Here is a 17631-nt window from a genome sequence, read left to right as displayed (position 1 = left end):
AAGTTCAGTAAATTAAATGTAAACAAAAAAAGTCCAATGTATATAATTAGTACACGTCTATCAACGCCGCCGTCTCTGATTGTAATCGAAATGACGTCGTCACATCGATTACGCCACTGCCTACCATATTGTTATCTGCTCTCAACATCACTAGAATATCACAAATTCTTCTAAGTTAAAGTTAAGTAACTCTGAAAAACTAAAAATCTAAGAATTGCCAATATTTTTATTAAATTTTCAGTGGCAAAACTCGATGTTTTAAAATCATGTTAAATCATGTTAAAATAAAAATCAATAATTTGCTTTTATATAGTGTACTGTCGGAAATCAAGAAAAATAAATTAATGTATAACATTTTTCAAAATCAAAAAAGAAAATGAAAGAAAATTCCCCAATACCCCTAACCCAGCTGCCGAAAGCGAGATTTCTTTTGGCTGATTATTACGTCCTTTTTGTCGTTACGTCGAACATATTACGTCACAAATATCTTACAACGCTTGGTTTTGGCTAGAAAATGTCAATTACGTCACTTTTTTGTCACACGAAACGGATGTAATAACACATCATATTTACGACGGCTACGATGTGCATCAAATCCGATATGATATTACAATTTTTTTTGCTGTGTTGTACCAAAAATGACTGTGTTTAAGTTGCAAATCACAATTAATAGAATAAGATTAGCAGAATAAACACCAAAAGGATCGCTTATTGAACTATTTATAATGGAATCAGTCTGCTTTAATTAAGTGTTCTAATAATGTAATCAATCGGTCTGCTATAATATTTACTTAGGATTATGATTTTGTGATTCGAAATCTTAACACGGTGGAAATATTTCGATTCAGAGAGTGTTGATTTTGTTTATAATTTTATCATATTATTCGTTGCGATCAATGCAATACATCGGAGTCCATAAAAAAAGGTTCACTTGCATATGTATCAACAATAAACGTTCTATTTGCATTCGATTTGTATTAGAGACTTTTCATATGCTGGAGTGATTAGGTGTATGGATTTCGATGCGCCACTGTAGTAGTTTGTTGAAGATAGATGAGTAACTTGTACGTTTAACATCAAGTCATCATCATAAGTCGCTTGTCTATCATAAAATAATTCCCAGCAGAAGAAAATAACTCAAATACCTAATTCTGTTATTGATACCTTTACACTGTTATGAAATTGGTGTGCATAAGAAGTAAAATACTAAAAAATATCTCGATATCTCTTCCTATGTCGATTGTTTTCTTGGTCTCTTCAGTCTACATGCATTTGGGCTTACTTCATCTCGATAACCTCCCTATCTCGATATCTCATTATATCGTTGTGTCGACATCCCAAGGAAATCTCTACCAATTGCCGCTCAAACGGATTCAACTATTTATGACGAGCTACACTATCTACAAAGGGTACATCATTTAACAGTTTGCTCTTTAAGTCGACTCTGACCAGCAGGGATATTCCGAGCTTGCTCGATGAGCCTCTGGGGGCAGTCAGCGTAGACAACTTATTTTTAAGACCAATGGGACTACTATACGCCATAACCAAACAGTTTCAAATTCAACCGTCACCGAAGAAAACAATCGTTGCTGGAACAACTGATTCGTTAAGCGCGAGGCTCTCCACGTCAACCCTGTTCCGGAACCGCTCGATGAGCCTCTGGCGGCAGTCGACGTAGATTACCCTACAATTGCTCCCTTCATCTAACCGATGAAGAAATAGCACTCAATGGTATTCTTCAATACGAAAACTCACATCCGGGGCATCTGTTAGCCATTACCAGATAATATATTGTTGGCTAGTTTTGATTTTCGTGTAAGAGTATCCTAGAAAACTTTCCCATTTCTCCCTTTTATTAGGAAGGGAATTCGTATTCTCTCATGCGTTATGAAAAGTATTTGTTTTAAAGAAATCATATTTTTGTGCTCTCCCAAAACACTCATACATGCGGACATTACTTTAATTTGTCTTTTGGAATATGGCATTATAGAGCTCCAGGCCTTCTATCAGGTCATATGTTCTCTTCGTAGACAGGACTAACGTATGCTTTAAAATAAAGAATCAAGGAAAGGAAAAATGCATGATTTTTAAAAAGGATTCATTTTATAAAATGAAATTCATATTTTCGCTTGTTTTAAACGTAGCAAATGCTTCCTTTCAAAGAAGGGATCATATCTCTACTTACATTGGATCGAGCAAATATTTGAATTGAAAAAAAAGAGTCGTAGCCTCTCTAGTTTCTACTGAGCAAATGCATCCTTCACACGAAGGGATCATTACTTCCCTTTTCTTAAAACGTAAAAATGACGAGAAGCTGAAATTCCCTAATCCTAAATCCTAAGCACCGTCCACCCTTAAGGACACTCCTCACGGAATCCAAGTTTCAAAGTGCTCGCGTTTTCGGGGACACACCACTCGATACGGAGGCGGCGCACAACTGTCATTTTTGTTGATTTAGCTTTGCTGCGTCGCAGCATGCGTGGAATAATAAAAATGACAGTTCTGCGTTGCTTCCGTATCGAGTGGTGTCCTCCGAAAACGCGAGCCCTTTGAAACTTGGATTCCGTGAGGGGTGACCTTAAACATTGTAAACCAACATCGAGTCACCACGAGTACGGTGGCTTCTACCCCTCTCTTACTAACTGTATTATAAAATTATATTGATTGTATTTATCAGAAAGAACCATGGCTCTGTGAAGTGTTATACACGCCTGGCACATGCCCTTTGTGATGCATAGAATGGAATGTGTTCACAGTATGGGTTCTTGGTCGTCCAAGAAATCTATGGGATAAGGCCTTTCGATCTACATGTGTAACCATCAGTCTTCACGAAAACATGAGCGGCGCTGAGTTTGAGTGCAGTTTTTGCAAGTTCATGTTCATCCCGAGCGCGCGTTCTCCTTCACGCTCGTGTTTACCATCAGCATCGAACATGGGTGCGAAAAATGAACGCGGTGCGGCTCAGCTCAGGCTCGAGCTCAAGTTCAAAACTTGGGCTGTGTGTTCAGGCTGTGTGCTCATCCAGCATGCTGTGTGCTCAGACTGTGTGCTTAGGCTGAGAACTGAGGCTGTGAGAATAGATTTTGGGCCGAGCGCGATGCTTTACGATTATGCGGCACGTTTCGTATTCGCCATAGTTGAACGGCATAGCAAAAAAATACGAATCGGAGCTCGTAGATGAAAACAAGTTATGGTTTCAGCATTTGCATTTGCGTGCGTCAAAACGGGAAAACAATCAAAACGTTCGCAAAAGTACCCATTCTGCGTGGCCCTTTAGTATGTTGAAAGCAAGCGTGTTATGTTTTATTGTTGAAAATAATCCAAAACGTGAAGCAAACTAACTTTAACATGAAAATTTAATTTATAGGCAAAGATGGTACATAACATTATTGTTTCTATCCAGCTTCATTGAAAGAATGAAACTCAATTGGGGAAACAAATGAAATATAGAATCTCCCTAAAAAAACAAAAGCAAGTGTACAATAAACGGATTAGTTAATTGATTGCCACTAGCATGTTTGGGTCCAGAGTTTTCGTGAGGGAAACATTTTCGACATTCTGGGCATAGTATATTCATTGTGTTTGCTACATAAGATACACAAAACACATGTATACAATGGCAGGCAAAGAAAAGCCTCAATTATAACGGCTCCTTTAAATGCTAATAGGGAACCCTTAGTTGAAAACAGGTCAAGTTGCAGTTGAAATGTAGACCCATTGAAGAAAAAAAATGTTCCGATATTGTAGACTGTGTGTCAACTTACTTTGTTTTCCACAAACCCTCAAAACATTTAGTTGAACATATAGAATTTTTTTTTATTTGGTAGGTAGATAAATAGTAAAGTACGTGAGTTAAAATTTATGCATTAGTTGCACATGGAGGCTTATATGATGAATACTCCTGATTGCTGATTATTGCATTATCAAATTGCCAAAATATGTACACACATTTCCATCTCAAGTAGAGAGAAATCCCTCAGTGCCGGACAACTTAGTCACATTACGTAAAATTCTATAAAATTCGGGTTCTGCGACTGGTACCCTGCATACACAAAATATACGATCCATAATTGATTATTTGAACATGTTTTCCGATGATGTACCTTTATAATAACTGAAGGTAAACAAAATCACGGATTACAAAGCCGTCCTCCAATATCGTAAATTTTAGCGGCATTTTAAAATATAACCGCGTTCCTACTCGCTTGAATCTAATACAATGAGGTCGGTCTTTGCGAGGGGAATACGTTCCACGTACAACCACGTAGAACAACTTTGTAAAAACAATCGCGTACAAAAACGGCGTAAATGTCGAAATTCGCTTAAAAAATCGCGTGATTTATGAAATCCGCTTAAAAAGCGACCCCAGTATACACATTCATAACACAATTTTTCACTTATGTAAAGATAAGTCAGTGTAAGTAGTGCGACTTTTAAAGGAAATTAAATAAAACTTAAAGTTTCCACCTTTTTCAAAGTTGAAGAAGAAATGTAAAGACAATATGTATTAAAAAATTGCACAGGAAAGCAACCGAAAGAATTTTTGAAACTCTTCTCAACAAGTCTAAAGGCTATTCAATTACAAATGGCTAGAAGTACGAGGTTTGACTTTCCTTATGCTTATGTTTTTCGTAGAATGTCCTTATACTCTGTCATTGAGGATATTTCAAATATCTACGCGCATAATAAGATGATAAATAAGTTCCTTTTTACCTTTACGAACAAAGTATCATCGAACCATTGAAATTCAATTATATTAAAACTAGAGTTTCAACACCAAAATGCTAAGCCAAGCCAACCAAGCAATGTCTGTTGATTGTAACCGATGTTTTGTACCGTGCTCAAAGCGGCGCTCACAGCCGCGCTGAAAACATCAATGTTCGAGCGCCGCTGTGAGCGCGGTGCAAAACATGAGCATCCAGCCTACGCTCGGGTTCATGCTCATTTTTACGAGTGCACGTTCGAGCCCGAAGCGAATGTTCATTCGAGTGCGGCAGCACGGATAAACATTTGCGCGGGGCTGCACCTTGAAGACTGGTAACCATAGATCAATTGGATTGATTCAAAACTGGCACATGCCTTTTATGACACATAGAATAGAATGCGTACCCAGCATAAGTTTTTGGTCGACCAAGAAATCCAAGGCCTTAAGTCTACATGCGTAACCAAAGGTTACTTGGATTGTTTCAAATATGAAGCATGCCCTTTGTGATGCATAGAATAGAACGCGTTCGAAGCATAGGTTCTTGGTCGTCCAAGAAATTCCTGGAATAAGCCCTTAGGTCTATATGCGTAACCAAAGGTTACTTGGGTTGTTTTGAATATGACACTTGCCCTTTGTGATGCAAAGAATTTAATGGGAAATTCTCTTTTGTTTTGTAGTGGATCTTTAAGCCTTGCTCTAGGTATGTCTTGGATAACCGACAAACTATGCCATAGATACATCATATTTTATTATCAAAAATGGGCATGTACCACATTCAAAATCGATCGATTTATCTTCGGTTACTCGTGCAGACCTGTTTGCCAATCTGAAGGGATTTCTTGGATGATCAAGAGCCTCTGCCGCTGACTTATTCTCTTCTACACAACCAAAAGGGCATGTACCAGATTTAAAATAGTCCGATAAATCTTAAAGTGACGCGTGCAGATCTTAAGGCCTACATCCAGGGATTTCTTGAATGACCCAGAATCTCTAACGATGGCTCATTCTATTCTAACCATCCAAAAGAACATGTGCCATAATATAAACAACACATCTGAACTTTAGTTACGCGTGTAAATCTGAGGACCTAACTCCAGGGATTTCTTGGATAACCGAAAACCTCTGCCGTTGAATTTTTCTATTCTATGAATCCAAAAGGTCACGTACCACATTTAAAACAGTCCGATTGATTTTTAGTTACGCGTGTAGATCTGAGGACCTAACTCCATGGATTTCTTGGATAACCGAAAACCTCTGCTGTTGACTTATTCTATTCTACACATCCAAAAGGGCATGTACCACATTTAAAACAGTCCGATACATCTTTAGTAACGCGTGTAGATCTTTAGGCCCAACTCCAGGGATTTCTTGAATGACCCAGAATCTCTTACAATGGCTCATTCTATTCTAACCATCCAAAAGGACATGTGCCATAATTTAAACAGTCCGACTGAACTTTAGTTACGCGTGTAGATCTGAGGACCTAACTCCAGGAATTTCTTGGATGACCGAAAACCTCTGTCGTTGAGTAATTCTACTCTTCACATCCAAAAGGGCATGTACCACATTAAAAACAGTACGATTGATCTTTAGTTACGCGTGTAGATCTGAGGACCTAACTCCTGGGATTTCTTGGATGACCGAGAACCTCTATCGCTGACTTATTCTATTCAACACATTGTAAGACTCCTATTTTGTGGCCCCAGAACCGCTCAGTTCCAGAAGGGATCTGGCCTAAACCCCTAGCTGCTGGCCTAGCCACGGCAGCCGTCTAGGGTGGAAACAAAAGGCCTTTTTTGTTCCGGGTCTCAGTAGCTTAAACTAAATGATTGTAATTTTGTAATCATTTAGTCTAAGTTACTGAAACTTTAGCTATAACTCCGTTACTAGTGGTATTCAAACAACGAACCATTAGGCAGAGTTGTAGAAAAACCTTCGCACTAGAAGTCCACCATACAACACATTTCGAAATTCAGCTTTTGGAATGAGTTATTGACAAACTACTAAATGATCGAACGCGAATTACTAAATGATCGATAACATCTTTGGTGGCGATATGGTGACGACTAGGTTGGTCGAGCGATTGTGCCCACCATAGAGCACGCGGTGAGGTAGTCGGCGGGCTGCCGAACGAAAATAATACCAGAAGGAATCCGGCCAATGATGCAGTTGACGGTAGGTCAGACGGTTATGACCCCTGCAGGCCGCGTAGGGAAGCGGACTTCGGTGTCGTTCAATGACGGCAAGACGGTTCAGTCAAAGGTGGTCGGTTGGAAGCCGGACTAATAGGCGGGCGTATGGCCAGACGGCCGGATGGAAAAGTGGCTGAAAGGAGACTTCCGGGCCTCTTGAAAGGAGGCTTCCGGGCCTCTTGAAAGGAGGCTTCCGGGCCTCTTGAAAGGAGGCTTCCGGGCCTCTTGAAAGGAGGCTTCTGGGCCTCTTGAAAGGAGGCTTCGGGGCCTCTTGAAAGGAGGCTTCCTGGCCTCTTGAAAGGAGGCTTCCGGGCCCTCTTGAAAGGAGGCTTCCGGGCCTCTTGAAAGGAGGCTTCTGGGCCTCTTGAAAGGAGGCCTGGCCTCTGATAGGAGGCTTCTGGCCTCTTGAAAGGAGGCTTCCGGGCCTCTTGATAGGAGGCCTGGCCTCTTGAAAGGAGGCTTCCTGGGCCTCTTGAAAGGAGGCTTCCGGGCCTTTTGAAATGAGGCTTCCGGCCTTCTTGAAAGGAGGCTTCCGGGCCTCTTGAAAGGAGGCTTCCTGGCTTCTTGAAAGGAGGCTTCCTGGCCTCTTGGAAAGAGGCTTCCGGGCCTCTTGGAGGAGGCCTGGCCTCTTGAAAGGAGGCTGCCGGGCCGCTTGAAAGGAGGCTTCCGGGCCGCTTGAAAGGAGGCTGCCGGGCCTCTTGAAAGGAGGCTTCCGGGGCTTTTAAAAGGAGGCTTCCGGGCCTTTTGAGAGGAGGCTTCCGGGACTCTTGAAAGGAGGGTTCCGGGCCTCATGAAAGGAGGCTTCTGGGCCTCATGAAAAGAGGCTTCCGGACCTTTTGAAAGTAGGGTTCCGGGCCTCTTGAAAGGAGGCTTCCGGGCCTCTTAAAGGAGGCTTCCGGGCCTCTTGAAAGGAGGCCTGGGCCTCTTGAAAGGAGGCTTCCGGGCCTCTTGATAGGAGGCTTCCGGGCCTCTTGAAAGGAGGCTTCCGGGCCTTTGAAATGAGGCTTCCTGGTCTTCTTGAAAGGAGGCCTGGGCCTCTTGAAAGGAGGCTTCCGGGCTTCTTGAAAGGAGGCTTCCTGGCCTCTTGGAAAGAGGCTTCCGGCCCTCTTGAAAGGGAGGCCTGGCCTCTTGAAAGGAGGCTTCCGGGCCTCTTGAAAGGAGGCTTCCGGGCCTCTTGAAAGGAGGCTTCCGGGCCTCTTGAAAGGAGGCCTGGGCCTCTTGAAAGGAGGCCTGGGCCTCTTGAAAGGAGGCCTGGGCCTCTTGAAAGGAGGCTTCCGGGCCTCTTGAAAGGAGGCCTGGGCTTGCTTGTTGAAAGGAGGCTTCCGGGCCTCTTGAAAGGAGGCCTGGGCCTCTTGAAAGGAGGCTTGGGCCTCTTGAAAGGAGGCTTCTGGCCTCTTGAAAGGAGGCTTCCGGGCCTCTTGAAAGGAGGCTTCAGGCCTCTTGAAAGGAGGCTTCCGGGCCTCTTAAAAGGAGGCTTCCAGGCCTCTTGAAAGGGGGCTTCCGGGCCTCTTTAGAGGAGGCTTCCGAGCCTCTTGAAAGGGGGCTTCGGGGCCTCTTGAAAGGAGGCTTCCGGGCTTGTTGAAAGGAGGCTTCCGGGCCTCTTGAAAGGAGGCCTGGGCCTCTTGAAAGGAGGCTTCGGGCCTCTTGAAAGGAGGCTTCCTGGGCCTCTTGAAAGGAGGCTTCGGGCCTCTTGAAAGGAGGCCTTCCGGGCCCCTTAAAGGAGGCTTCCAGGCCTCTTGAAAGGAGGCTTCCAGGCCTCTTGAAAGGAGGCTTCCAGGCCTCTTGAAAGGAGGCCTGGGCCTCTTGAAAGGAGGCTTCCGGGCCTCTTGAAAGGAGGCTTCCGGGCCTCTTGAAAGGAGGCTTCTGGGCCTCTTGAAAGGAGGCTTCCGGGCCTCTTGAAGGAGGCTTCCGGGCCTCTTGAAAGGAGGCTTCCTGGGCCTCTTGAAAGGAGGCTTCCGGGCCTCTTGAAAGGAGGCTTCGGGCCTCTTGAAAGGAGGCTTCCAGGCCTCTTGAAAGGAGGCCTGGGCCTCTTGAAAGAAGGCTTCCGGCCTTTTGAAAGGAGGCTTCCGGGCCTCTTGAAAGAAGGCTTCCGGGTTTCTCGTGAGAGGGGGCTTCCGGGCCTCTTGGGAGGAGGCTTCCGGGCCTCTTGGAAGGCGGCTTCCAGGCCTCTTGAAAGGAGGCTTCCGGGGCTGTTGAAAGGAGGCTTCCGGGCCTCTTGAAAGGAGGCTTCCGGGCCTCTTGAAAGGAGGCTTCCGGGCCTCTTGAAAGGAGGCTTCCGGGCCTCTTGAAAGGCCTCTTGGAAGGAGGCTTCCGGGCCTCTTGAAAGGAGGCTTCCGGGCCTCTTGGAAGGAGGCTTCCGGGCCTCTTGGAAGGAGGCTTCCGGGCCTCTTGAAAGGAGGCTTCCGGGCCTCTTGCAAGGAAGCTTCAGGCCCTCTTGAAAGGAGGCTTCCGGGCCTCTTGAAAGGAGGCTTGGGCCTCTTGAAAGGAGGCTTCCGGGCCCTCTTGAAAGGAGGCTTCGGGCCTCTTGAAAGGAGGCTTCTGGGCCTCTTGAAAGGAGGCTTGGGCCTCTTGAAAGGAGGCTTCCGGGCCTCTTGAAAGGAGGCTTCCGGGCCTCTTGAAAGGAGGCTTCCGGGCCTCTTGAAAGGAGGCTTCCGGGCCTCTTGAAAGGAGGCTTCCGGGCCTCTTGAATGGAGGCTTCCGGGCCTCTTGAAAGGAGGCTTCCGGCATCACAAGGACGCCCTTATTCGCACTAACTACTCAGGGACTAGAAGGTCGAGAAGAGCCACCGTTGCTAACAAAGCGTGAACCAGATATCCACAGTATCCGCGGCAATAGTAGCAAACGATGCCCTGTGCTTATTTAGTAGTCAATGATATGATTTATGAAGCATCAAGAACATAATAGGGCAAGATGGAGTAATTCACTCCCACGGGTGATTAGGAGGGTGTTTCATACCTTATTACCCTAAAATAGAATGATTAGAACTGTTTCACCAATGTAATTTATCTTTTCTTTGTTAGCAGCTTCGGAAGAACTGCCAAATTGTGTTATTCAGCCATCTGAATCAAGACACATCTCTCGAGTGGACATCCCGTCTTTAAAACCATGCGCTGAATTCGAATACGTCTCCGTGGACATGATGAGGAAGTCTCAATACCCAACGATGGCAGCTGACTGCAGATCATCATCATGGGCACTGCTTCTCCAGAAGAATAACGTCTGGATTTTGCGTCCAGGTAGCGCGTTGGAATTCTAGCTTGGAATCCTTCCGGCGATTGAACTGCTTATCACGAGTGCGATTAGCGTGCCTCGAAAATCTCCGGCGTCCTTATTACTGTAAACCTTTGCACCAACTCACTCTGAAACTTCTTCCAATTTTCCGAGAAGGAGAAAACTCCCCTCTTTGATTCCACAACGCTGACTACCGTCATTTGTTTTTTACGCTGTCCCTCCAGCCTCTTGCTAGGGCACTCATCTCTCCACAGAAAACACGCGTTTTATGTGTCCGCCTTTCTTCTTTTATCTATATCATCGCTCACTGGGCGATGTAGCTCATTCTGCGGCTTGCGTTTCAGCCACCCACCGCAAGATTTGAAATCACCGTTTACAAATCTTTCCTACGCACAATGGAACTCTACATCTTTACGCTCGAATTAACAAAAGTAACAAATGTTACCCGCCGGTAACAACATCCAAAAGGGCATGTACCACATTTCAAACATTACGAGAAATCTTTAGTGACGCGTGTAGATCTTAAGGCCCAACTCCCCAACTTACTGAATGACCGAGAATCTCTTACGATGGCTCATTCTATTCTAATGATCCAAAAGGACATGTGCCATAATTTAAACAGTCCGACTGAACTTTAGTTACGCGTGTAGATCTAAGGACCTAACTCTAGGGATTTCGTGGATGACCGAGAACCTCTCTCGCCGACTTATTCTATTCTACACATCCAAAAAGGCATGTACCACATTTAAAACAGTCTGATACATCTTCAGTAGCGCGTGTAGATCTTAAGGCCCAGCTCCAGGGATTTCTTGAATGGACCAGAATCTTTTACGTTGGCTCATTCTATTCTACACATCCAGAAGGACATGTGCCATAATTGAAACAGTCCGATTGATCTTTAGCTACGCTTGTAGATCTTTAGCCCTTACTCCAGGAATTTCTTAAATGCCCTAAAATATATGCTGAAAAAACTCTATTCTGAGTAGTCTCCACACTATTTACTTCTCTCGCTTCGCCTCTATTCTCGCTTTTTATTTCTCTATTCTGCAATTTCACTCCTTGTACCTTGCACGTCTCGTTTCTCACTTCTCACACCCCATTTATCAATTATCATATTCCTATTCATGCTTTTCTACTGCTCATTTCTCACTCAAAGTATCCCGCTGATTACTTCTCACCTTCTACTACTTGCTTCTCGCTTTTCACTGATCACATCTTATTTCGCACTTTTTACTGCTTGCCTATCGCTTCTCACTTCTCAATTCTCATTCTTTTTTCTTGCTTCTCCCATCTCACTCCATCTCAGATCGTAAAATAATCGATTTTTTTGGTGAAGTCCGCCGTTCATTTGTCAGCTCACTTCCAGACACATTCATAGTCGGCTCTGGACTGTCAATATTCGGTTGAATATTAGTCATTGAATATTTATGCATTTTCTACAAATTGATAAATTATCTGGAATCTGAACACGTTTTAAATGAGTAAAGTAATTTATCACATAGAACTGAATCCGATTTGCATCCGCGAGGCACTTTCTACGGTAAACATCAATATAAACAATGCTAATTATGTTTTTTCTGCACACAGTAAGCACACTCAGTGACAGTCGAATGAATGAGTTTGTGGAGTAGTCATCTGACTATGTCATTCTATGTTTTGAATAATCATGCGATGTTTGTCAATATTCGGACTGAAGTTGCTTCATAAAGATGAATACTTTAAGCTTTGGTTCTCATATCCCACATCTCAGCTTACAATTCACGATTGATTATAAAACTATTGAGGGCTTTTTAGTGGAATTCTCAATTCCTTCTTCTCACTTGTTGTTTCTCACTTCTCATCACTCATAACTTCTCACTCATCACTGTTCATTTTTATTTTCTCACTTTTCAATTCTTACTTTTTTACTTTTTAATTGATAATTATTTAAAAATAAATTATTATTGGCACACGCCCTTCTCAAACTATGACATCCATAGTCAAGCACATCAGATAGGCGCGTTTTATCCTGCATGCAAATGTTTTAATAAAATGTGTGTTTTTCTATGAAAAATGTAGTAAAGTTACTTGAACTTGGCACAATCTTTACTAATTTGTTTTTCCAGACATGTGCAGAGACTATTGAAAAAATGTTTTTATCTAGTGAAAAATCCTTAAGGGAACGGAAGCTTAAATTTTATCAAAATTTTTTAAAAAAATTATTGTAGATGTCTTGACTATTTGTTACTTAATTTGTTGATCTAAAAACATGTTTAGGCTTTTGTAACTTAATTTAGCCTATTAACGCAGAAAATGCAATGGCTCGTATTAGCTGAATGGCGCATTTTAAACCTAGTTCCCCTATCAGCTTCCACATTGAAACTCTTCCCTCCCTCTTCATACGGGAGTTCGGCAAAAGGAAGGACGCTAAATTTATATCATCACAAATATTACCCTCCGCCTTCCGTACCCTAACGGAACTATCAAATTCGTACTTTCACCGCTAATTACATCATGAACATGTACGTCTAAGGTTGGCAGATGATATTGGCATTTCCATATCATTGTAAAAAACATTTAACTTCACGAATCATCTCATTAATCATAGTAAAAATGTGTTTCCACTACGACGATGATATGTCTTTGGTTTCCGCATCAGTACCTTAAACTGTTACAATGACATATCCGAGTGGATGGAGGATATTGCTTTTGAACATGTTTTTCATCTTTAACAACTCGGCACTTCTAGACCATGGGCGATTGTTTACAGTGAATATCTCAAAGAACTCAATATCTTCTAGGGATTCTTATCATTGAATTCATAATATTGACATTACTCTCTTCTTCACCAAGGACTAACTCTCATATTTCTTCTATTTCAGAATACAGTTTCTACTAATAGTGACAGTTTGAACGGCAATGGAGACCATCAACTAGACTCATCAAGGTAAGTCCATCATCGTGTTAACTAATCTGCCACCAGGCAAAATTAAAAAAAAATCTATCTCTGTAATCTCGAACCCGGTATACGTATGATCTGCCCGAAGGCAAGTAACAACCGAACCTAAAACCGTGGAAAATACTCTGCATCATATCGATTGCTTCGTTGGCGGTGACGGCGACCGTGACTGTCGAACACAGCCGACTCGACGATGACCAGTTTGGTTGGTTGCCTGCACGGTATAGGTATTCATGCGGCTGTATGGCTTTTTAATTTCCTTCTTCCATCGATTTGGAAACAGAATCCCGAGTCCGTGCTGAATGTGAACAACAATGCACTCGTTAAACTGCAGCAGCGAACGCGGCAGAAGCGGAAACCGCTTCATGGTTCTGTGTCGAACGCCGCGCCAGAACGATGCTCTTGGCTGCTTGTTGTTACTTCCTGCGAGTAATTTTCCACCACAGTTATTTTGCACGGTCATGTACCCGACGAGGAGTCGCCGACGATGATCCCAGTCAACAAGGAGGGGCGCCACCGCTGCTGGAACCGCAAAATGTTCACCCTTTCTGTTTCAAGCCACCGAGGAGGGGAACCCACCCGGCACGAGGAAGAAGTGAACTTGGAAAATCTGGCCGGACTACATAACTTTTTATGAAGTGTTCCAGTTGTGGTGCATTGCTCTTTTTTATTTGGAGGGAAGATTCGTACAAGAGGTCAGGGGAATTATCTCCACGAGGCAAGCTTTTTGTAGTTTCTGATGGTAACCAGTACAAAGGAAATGGACCGTGTTTGGGTTTTGGTTGATTTGGTTGATAATGGAAAATAGGGAGAAAAAATCATGTTTGATGTTGCTTTTCATTTAGTTTGTAGAGGATGATTTTTTCCAGTTATTTGGCGATATAGTAAAAAAGAATTGCACTAGTACTAGAGAGTGAATGTGACAGGTGATTTGTGGTATGTACATGAAGGATGTAACTCATATATTTTAATTGATATGTTATGAGATGAGAATTCTACTTTCTCGTGGTTTTTTGACAACAGATGAAATTTTGTAATCCTTTTGACCATAATGGGCGCAGAACTTAACTAAAAGTAAGTTACTCATCTATGGTTTAAGATGACGTATGGAACAAAAGTTCTGAATACCAATTTCATACTTCTCTGAAGAATTGGAACGTTTTGAAACATTCTACAAATAAAATTTAAAATGCGATACCATTCTTTGTCACTTATTTAATTTAGCAAATACATAATCAGTAATCCCCTCCTACTTGACTCATAAACTCAAGTTCATAAATTGCTCCTTGAATGTAATCCATTACTCACGCTCTACTTTACCAGTACGGAAATACAAACATCTATCTGCCAGGAGTGCATCGGGAGCCAGGCAATGCATATCCACTGGCAGAAAACTTCCAAAAACAAATTTGCAGCTTCTTGAGCTCGTCTCCACAGTCAAAGTAGCTTGTAGACTGGAAAATGATCCAGTATTCGTTATGGGTAAAACTTTCGGCCTCGCCGCCTCTGCCGGCTTCCACTCCGTTGATAAAGACTCTGAAAATTTTGTTAATCAGCTTAGCGAAACACTGCTGCTAGTGCTACAGTGAAGCTCTTGCCAACTGGCTCCCTGAGTGAGTATATTACTCTAGTTGGTGTTGTAAGGATATGTAAATATCTCATTCATCCACCTTCGCCTTCGCCTCACGGCCACGTTTCACCCGTTCGTAGTGTTCAAATACCGTAGCTTATCTTATCGGGTTTTGTTCACCCGGAGGGGACGAGCGTATGCCGGCGCGGCAAGAGTACAGTTTTGATAACTCGGAGTGATTCAGTAAGACCGAATGAGAACGATACCATCTCACACTGTCTCGTTTGTAGCTACTTGCGACGATGAGCCTTTTTGTTGCAACAAGCAGCACCCGATGTTGGAACTGGAAGATGTAGGCTTCTGAGCTGCGCTTGGAAGCCTTGGGGAATGGATGTTGTTTTTTTCCTCAGAGACGGTCTTACTGTTGAATACGCATCCGTGAAGTTGCAATCAAGTGGTATAAATGGGATAATACTAACTTATCTTATGACAAGACCAAAATTGGTAAATTGTTTATTCGCCTATGTATTAAAATTCAACTGTCAATAAAATATCTAAATGAATAAAACTTACTAATCGGTTATGGACAACAGTATGGAAAGAGTCGAGTATCAGATGACGAAACACGTCGACAGGTTCGTTGAAGTCAAACAGGTTGAAAACTCGTTGAAGCGCCGGCTGATTAACCGAGTTGGCTCGACTTGGCTATCCAGGATAACGTCAAGATCCATGATGTGCTGAACTCGAGTGAGCGATTGTCCGCATAGGACGTAGTCAAAGATGGATTTTGCCGGAGAGAGGCCCCGGGCCGACAGTTTTCAGGCCCGGGTCATGCGTATGATTTACGTTTTAGATATGACTAAATTGGATGTTCTTACTTCTCCAAATCATTCCTGAGTTTAGACCCATTGTGTTCTACGAAAATAGTTCTGGGGCTCATAGCGATGAACTCTTAAGTCACTCAAAAAATCACTCATATACAAGAATAAAAAAAGCAGTAGCTTAGACATATACAGGGGATGTCCAAAATAACTGCGATAGGGAAATTTGGGGTATAATTAGATGTGTTGTGACTATATCAATTATTATCCGATTGTGACAATTCAGGGATGCCTGAAATAGAAGGTTAATGTACGATATGTTCATGGAACCAACCATGGCCATCCGATACCGGAGATATTCCGTGATTTTCGAAGCTAGTTTCACAGCCGTAAAGTTGTGATGAATATTAGGATGAGCTGTGGTTAAAAACAGAATAAAATTAGTAACCACAAATAAAGTAGGGCTCTTTCTGATTGGAACCATATGTTGATTCGAAATCGGACCAGAATCAAGTGAGACATGGCCATTTGTTTAGAATCGGAGCCGCTATCTATCGGCTCGGACCAGGTCACAAATTCATTTAAATCAAACTTTTTGACCGATCTTTCATTATGAATTCCAGAAGTCTTCTGATGTGTCAAAAATGAAAAACCGACCAAAAAGACGGATCGCTGGGGTGCCCCCGGGGAACTTGTAGAACGGGGACCCTTTGACTAGTTTTAACACCAAAGCTAGTCATTTTACGATACTTTTTCCACGGTTTCCGATCAGGAAGCGAGGTATGAATATAAAATGGACCATTGACGGTTCTGACTGCTTTCGAGACTAGGTTATTGCTCAAGAGAAACATGTAGGAAGGGATATTTAAGTTTTAGCGCCAAAAGAAGTCATTTGACTACATGTTTTCATGGTTTTCGTTCAGGAAGGGAAGTATGAATATAAAATGGCCCATTGACGACTCCAACCACTTCCAGGATAGAAGGATTTTTTTTTACAGTTTAAAAGTCAATATCAACTACTCAGTCAATCGACGGCTTTTTTTTATTAGCTTTCCATCAGTTAGCCAATCATGAACATGAAATTTGCCATTGACGATGCTAACCGTTTCAATGACTTTCAAATTATTTTAGAGGAGCACGCAAAAGGTACATTTCAGTTTCAGTTCCAAAACCATTCCTTTGATAGCACATTTTTCGTGGTTTTGGGTCAGGAAGCTAATCATAAATTTAAGATGCACCATTGATGGCTCAGACCATTTCCATGACCTTCGGCAAACCAGAAAATGAAAATCTGTAGAAGTGAATATATCAAATTTAGTGCCAAAACAAGTTATAAGACGACTCTTTTTCACGGCTCCCCACAGAAAAATATAACTAACTTGAGTTTCATTTCTAACGGTGGAGTGCGGTATAGATTATCAAATAGAACTGTTATCTTAATCAAATATATAATTAATTATTCCTATTTTGCCCGGCTTTACTACGACCTCAATGATACATTTTCTATATGCATGATTGGCTCCCTAATCGAATACCATGAGAAACGTGCCGTCGCATGACTGCTTTTGCTGCTAAAACTAAAATATCCTTTTATACAGGTTCTTCTGGTGCAATCACGGAAACGGTCAGAGTCGTCAATGGTCCATTTTATACTCAAATCTTCTTGATAAAATACCATGAAAAAAACGTTGAATGACTAGTTTTGGCGTCAAAATTGAAATGTACCCTTCTACAAGTTCACCTGGATCAATCCATAGGTTCCGGAAGTTGTCAGAATCGCTAATAATACATTTCATGTTGTTCATTCTTCGCTTCATGATCAAAAACCTTGAAAAAAGGGTCGTCGAATGACTGCTTTTGGCGCAAAAACTGAAATGCACCCTTCTACATGTTCCTCTTGGGCAATTGGTAGGTCCCGGAAGCGGGCAAAGTCTTCAATGACCCATTTTATATTCATACATCGCTTCCTGATAGAAAACCGTGATAAAAGACTAGTTTGGGCGCTGAAACAGAAACGACCCCATCTGCAGGTTCCCTTGTGGGTAATCCATAGGTCCCGGAACCGTCAGAGTCCTCAATTGCCAATTTTATATTCATGCCTCGCTTCCTGATCGAAAAGCATGAGGAACGAGCCGTCGAATGACTAGCTTTGGTGCTAAAACTGGAATGACCCC

At 42.5% G+C, this 17631-nt stretch overlaps 1 long non-coding RNA gene across 2 annotated transcripts in view; it reads left to right on the top strand.

The window, feature by feature from the left end:
• LOC134205591 (uncharacterized) overlaps positions 1-17631 on the top strand; it is a 340754-nt gene that overhangs the window by 160900 nt on the left and 162223 nt on the right. For both annotated transcript variants that reach the window (XR_009978157.1, XR_009978158.1), the window contains one exon: positions 12990-13054. This is a non-coding gene — a long non-coding RNA (uncharacterized LOC134205591). The remainder of the gene's footprint in view (positions 1-12989; positions 13055-17631) is intronic.

This window comes from Armigeres subalbatus, chromosome 1 (assembly GCF_024139115.2).
Source record: "Armigeres subalbatus isolate Guangzhou_Male chromosome 1, GZ_Asu_2, whole genome shotgun sequence".
Lineage (NCBI taxonomy): Eukaryota > Metazoa > Arthropoda > Insecta > Diptera > Culicidae > Armigeres > Armigeres subalbatus.
The sequence above is the reverse complement of the archived record's forward strand: the minus strand, read 5'-3'. Positions and strand labels throughout refer to the sequence as shown.